The following is a 6,013-nucleotide window of genomic DNA, read 5'->3' as shown; positions in this document are numbered from 1 at the left end:
ATTAATTGCAACTATAATATCAGTTTCTCCCTTCAGTAAATATACATCTTGGCATAGCGCAGCTAATCAAGCTAAGAGACCATATTATATACATTTAAGACTATTCTTTCCATAAGAGAGAGAGAGAGAGAGAGAGAGAGAGAGAGAGAGAGAGAGAGAGAGAGAGAGAGAGAGAGAGAGAGAGAGAGATACTAATAATGGCTTATAAAAATTCAAGCAACTGTATTCCTCTGCCACCCTGATTGTCAACAATGTTAACAGGATAAGTTGCCACGATATCACCTACCTTGCCGCTGCATTTTAAGCCCAAAAGAGGAATTCCTCCAAGGGGATCTTTCATAACTAGTTATAACTAGAATATACCAGAGATTATTACAAGGTTTTTGGTCCAATACATGATCACAGTTACGACTACAAACTCTTCAATTCACTAGAAAATACAGCAACCAACTTGTCCTTTGCAATCTGCTTGTGCCCAGGAGACTTTATAGTGAAAGTGTGGAATAATGTATCATCGGTTGTTGAAAACTTTGAATCCACCATTGAAATTTGTGCTTCTTTAAAAGAGCGGACAACCTTTGCAATGGGATGCATGTCCAACGGGCAGCTCATTTGGACAACTACCTTGTCTTGCAAGGCCTTGATGTCAATCTCAGGAGCACGAGTCTGCTTCCTGTTCTCTGCTGCACAGGCTTCTTCTTCCATGTCTTTGAGCTTCTTCTGAAGTTCTGTGATATAGGCAACAGCATCTCCGAGCAATGAGGCCTTATCCATCTTTGAGATGTTCGGCACCACTGCTCTCAATTCATAAAACCTCTGGTTAAGCTTCTCACGCCTCTGTCTCTCGGCTTCTACATGGTTAAGAGGCTCCTCTCTTCCATTGGCCGGCTTCCTCCCTCTCTTCCGTGGTCTCCTTTCAGCCATCTGTCCCGGATGATCTTCCTTACATGAAGCCTCAACATCAGAGTGCTCAGAGTAGATTACGCCAGACTGAGCAGTCGAAGCAACTGCTGAGATTCCAGTATAATCTGGCTGCCTGTTTTGATTCTGATTCTGAAACCGACTCAACAGGTTTTCCTCTCTACCACCATTAATGTGACCATACATGAGGTGCGCTCCAGCTTCCTTACTGACACCAGCTACGCCATTGCCAAGCTTTGGCTGATTAAACGTTTGAGCTTGAGAATTGAAAATCATGAAAGGTTTCCCCTTCTGGATCTGATTCCGGATCAGAACGGGCACATGCTTCTTGATGCCATTTGAATGAAGCTCCATTGATTCATGAGATGGATTTATTGGTGAAGAATGCTGCTCCTCCATCTTTGCAGTAACCAATTTCCCACTTGACTGACAGTGTACCATACTAAAATCTCTACCAAATATTTTTGGGAATTCTTCTGAATGTGTAACAGATCCAGAACTGTTACTGTTCTTTCTCTGTAGAACCACAGGTGCAATCACCTTAAGGGATGGTGGAGGAGATGATAATGTTGAAGTGCTGCTTGAACGGAACAAAGGACAGTCTCGACCATCCATAAACAGAGATTTAATCCTCCATATAACCTCTTCATTCTCAGGAATGGAATTCAAGGATCCCAATTCAAGGACCCCATTCTCAGTTGGAATGCAAACCAACGTTTGGAACTTAGCTGATCTTAAAAGGTGAGACCGGTAACAGAAATCTTTTGATGTGCTCAGGAAATCTGAGATCCAGAGGTATCTTCTGGTTCCAAAAACCTTTCCAGGAGCACCAACGCCACTAGGGAAGGAAAAGTACATTGACGAGAGGAAAAACATTTCCGTATCAGAAACTCTATCCAACCCTAAAGCATAACTGTCTTCATCAGACCCACCAGAGAATGTATGAAGATGCTGAAGAACCCTCTTCCTCTTCTTCTGTTCGGTAATGTCGTCCTCAAGAGATGAGTTCAGTCTCTTAGCCTCGCCTTCTTCTTGCGACTCTTTACAGTAACCATCCCCCCAACCAAGAACCAGACCCCCTGATTTAGACCTAGAGACCTGCCAAAAGATGGCATAACTCCAACTCAAAGTAGGACATGTTTGTCCTTCCACAAGTTCAGACAACTTGTTCTGCAGTGGAGCATCACCTGCAGACATTTCTAGGCCTTCAGAACAAACATAGCTACTTGTTAGGTAGCCAAAAGCCAGACTACCCAGAACATCCTCAGCTATTGCTTTTGCCTCTTCATGCCAACATCTATCCATTACCATCCCTCTATACTCAATCTTCTTTGCACTTGCAGAAAAATAAAGACAAAAATCTCTCAAAGAATCACTTTTATACAGAACCAACCACATTAAAATTTAACCCACCCTCACTCTTCTGCAGAACCAATTCTCACATAAAAATATTCCCTCCTTCCACAAACATCCCAAGAAACAACCAAAAAAAAAACAAAGAAAAGAAAAAGATCCACCAACAAATGATCACAAGAAGCTAAACCAATCTCCTAGAAACAGAATCCTCCTCCTCTAAACAATAAAGTAGATCCCCGCCAAAAAATAAATAGAAATACAATATGATAAACGCAAACGAATAACCAATTTCCGATTTTTTTCCTTTTATCAGTACACCATGAACAATTTACTAAAGTTTCCAAAGCAGAATTCTTTCCTCCCCCAAGACCAAACTAAAAAGGAAGAAATAAAGCACGATAACGAATACCCACAAACCAAACCTCTCAGCGTTACTTTTCTTCTCCTTATATCCAACTAAACGTCAAACAGAATACGCTTCTTGTTCGGTAACACACTCAATACAGAAAAATTTCTCATTCCCCACCGAGAAAAACACGAATCCACCCACGAATTCACAATTCTAACCCAACACCATCACCAAAAACCGAAATAAAGGGAAAAAGAAGAAGATGGTGGTTTCAGAAACTGAAGAACTCATCTCAGATGAGGATAAAACCAGAGTTTCTCCCAAGAAACTCGAAAACCCAATTTTCAAAATTCTTACCAGAACTCAACGGTCGGATTTTCAGGGGAGTCACTGAGGGAACGGCTAGATCTCTCTGGGATTGAGTCCGCCCTTCTCTATCCCTGCAGCACTATTGCTGCCCGCAAGCAGTAGAGCGGCTGCGAAGAAAAAGGCAAGGAAAAAGAAAGGCCGAAAATGAAAACGAGAAAAGAGAGAGATTTTACTTCTTTTCTTTTAGAAAAATTTATAAAAAGACACGCCGAACTTTTGACTTAATTACAAAGACCTGCCCAATTTTTAAGATTTTATAAATAGTGACCGATTTAAAAAAATATTTCTCAAACAGGCAGCATAGCTTAACCTTAAAACATTAACTCTGATAGAACTATGGTTAACCCACATCAAAAAACCTTTTTGCCATTACCTCGTCCTTGCTAATTGTCTTTATCTCCACCAGTGTTGTCAGAGGCATGTACGCCTCAAAGGCGAAGCGCACGCTCAAGGCACTGAGGAGTTGCAGTGAGGCGTTTACCACTTTGTGCTTTTTGTAACATTCAGATTATTCGTGCATCATCCATAATTTTCTGTTAAAGCAAATATTTTTGGGATATGCACTTGCTAACGTACGAATAAGATGAAATAACATAACTGGAGGAAATTCACGAGCCACCTGATTTATGTATTGCATCTGTTCTTACAACCAACAATCTTGTGAGTTCAATTTAATTTTCCAGCTATTTTCTTCACACTTTGTAGTTAACTGTGATCGTGAAATTGGTGTGACCTTTTTTATTGGCAGCAAACCATATTTTAAGAATTCTGCCATAACCTTTGTTGTTTGAATGATTTTAACTATATTTTGAAATTATACACCTTGTTGCATTGACAATTTGCTTCAGAACCATGTAGTATCATGGATCTGTTGTAGTATTGGATGGGTGTCCGCAAGTATCACTTATTGTGAATGCCATCTTTTTGTTATAGAACGCTTTTTTCCTTGTATATCGTTTTTCTTTTCTCCTCACATGCTCTGCTTGTGCTTGTAATTATCTTTTTTGAGGTTTGGATGAGTTATCTAGATACAGCTTTAACAGTTCGTGTCCTATAATAGAAGGCCACCCTGCATGTTGGCGTAATGTTTCCTATTATCTCAATGTTTTCATTGAACCATGAGACAGGGAATAGATAATTCGAACTGATTTTCTGTTGGGACTCTGATCAAAGCACTGCATAAGTAATCTGGATGATGAGAAACCCCAGAAAAGACAACCAAATACTCATGAATGGAGTGGTGCGTAGAAATGAGAGTTTAATTAATATGTTATTGTTGGAAGTCGATAAGATTGAAAAAGCTGGACTTAACAAAAAAATATTGCCAACTTAATCTTCTTGCCAAATGACCTTATAGATCGCCAATCGAGCTCGCGGAGCTATTGACGCCACACACGCCAAGTGTTTGATGGTATGTGTGAGAGGATAGTAGTCTTGAAGCTTATTTTATTATTTTGATCATGAAGCTTACGCTCCAATGCCTTGAGGCTTACGCCTCGCTTCGCCTCATCGCATTTAACAACCTTGATCTCTACGTCCTTTGGTGGAACATCGGAGAGACTAGCTGCTCACCGGAGTATGAGATGGAAATGTCTCACCCTCTCTTGTAGAAAGCCTCAATTTCCTTGCAAGGGTTCTTTACCTGGACGGAGACATTGAACATAGGTGAGAGGATTGGAGCTTTGGTGACACTAAAGCTCTTGAGACCAGCAAAGGACATGGGTGCAGGAGCAACGGCAGCTTGGGTGGGAGAGCTTCTTGTAACGTCAAGTATTCATCGAGAACGTTGTATAGATCATGTCAAACACTTGAGCGAGTGAGGAATAGAGCCCTCACCAGAGTTGAACTCCACCATCCAATCAGGTGGTGAAGGGTGGAGCTCGGGTTGAGTGGTGGTCTATTGGACGCCCAACGACTAATTACAAGTGGTGAACATAGGAAGCAAGATAGACCTTAGACATAGCAAAACCCTAAGGCCTAATGCTTCAGAAATGTTAGGGGATGGTGCTTGACAAGAAGGGGAAAAGAAACCTTAGAGAGTGAGAGATCCTATGGTGGAGAGAGGAAGATCACAAGGAAAAATCTTGCTGTATCGGACAAAGGGAATTATGGTGGTCATGGTGGAGAAAACTATATATATATATATATATATATATATATATATATATATATATATATATATATATATATATATATATATATATATATATAAAGAGAGAGAGAGCTGCTAATGTTTTTCCGCCCTTCATGTTTTTTTTTTCTGACCCCATAAATGTGTTGGGCAGGGTCGATTTATGAGAAATCTGCACTTGGATCTTGTGTTTTCTATGAAAAAAAATGATATTTGGAGCCTCAAAATTTAACAAAGATTTTGGACAGTTGATTTTTTTAACCTTATAAAATCCCACGCATGTGTATGAATCGAACGTTTCAAAGAGCTGATCCCTTTAAAATCAAGTATATTGATCACATTTGTATGGTCAGAATTTATTAATAATAATAAAAAAAACTGAAAACCATTTAGTACACTCATTGAGCACCTAATGTGTGAGCAGCTACCAATCACTTTCTTTTTCAAAGAGAGATGGGCTTTCGGGCAACCGGAATCTGGTGCATTTCTGGCAGAGCACAAGGTCGCTCGCTATTATCGTTTTAGTATCTTATAGGAGTAAAACCAACAGTTAGTGCACGTCCTGAATGTTAGTGCACGTCACCTTTTATCTCTGTAAAAAAAACTCTTATAGCGGTAAAATGGTCTTTTAACACGAATCAACCATCCTTTGACCAAGGTTAATACTCTAAGCGCCTGTTTGAGAATTATTTTGTTAACTCGGTGCCTATTTGTAAAATCTGAATCTTTAGTCGGGTCTGTGTAATTACATCAAAAGTTAAACAGTTTTTTGCAAAATTTTCTTTCTTTTTTGTCAACATGAATTACATGAGTCAATATATGTATTTGTGAATACGGAAAATTAGCAATACTAGCCGTGTACTTTTTCTTTATGAGCTTCTTCTCTA

General features: G+C 39.7%; 1 pseudogene across 1 annotated transcript; it reads right to left on the bottom strand.

Moving 5' to 3' along the window:
- Positions 1–298: 298 nt before the first annotated feature.
- LOC149820212 (transcription factor MTB2 pseudogene) lies at positions 299–3,141 on the bottom strand (annotated as a pseudogene). The gene has a single exon (XR_016426860.1). The product of XR_016426860.1 is annotated as a transcription factor MTB2 pseudogene (transcript).
- Positions 3,142–6,013: the final 2,872 nt, after the last annotated feature.

The sequence above is a fragment of the Nuphar pumila genome, chromosome 12, assembly GCF_984573655.1.
Source record: "Nuphar pumila chromosome 12, dmNupPumi1.hap1.1, whole genome shotgun sequence".
Taxonomy (NCBI): Eukaryota; Viridiplantae; Streptophyta; class Magnoliopsida; order Nymphaeales; family Nymphaeaceae; genus Nuphar; species Nuphar pumila.
The sequence above is the reverse complement of the archived record's forward strand: the minus strand, read 5'-3'. Positions and strand labels throughout refer to the sequence as shown.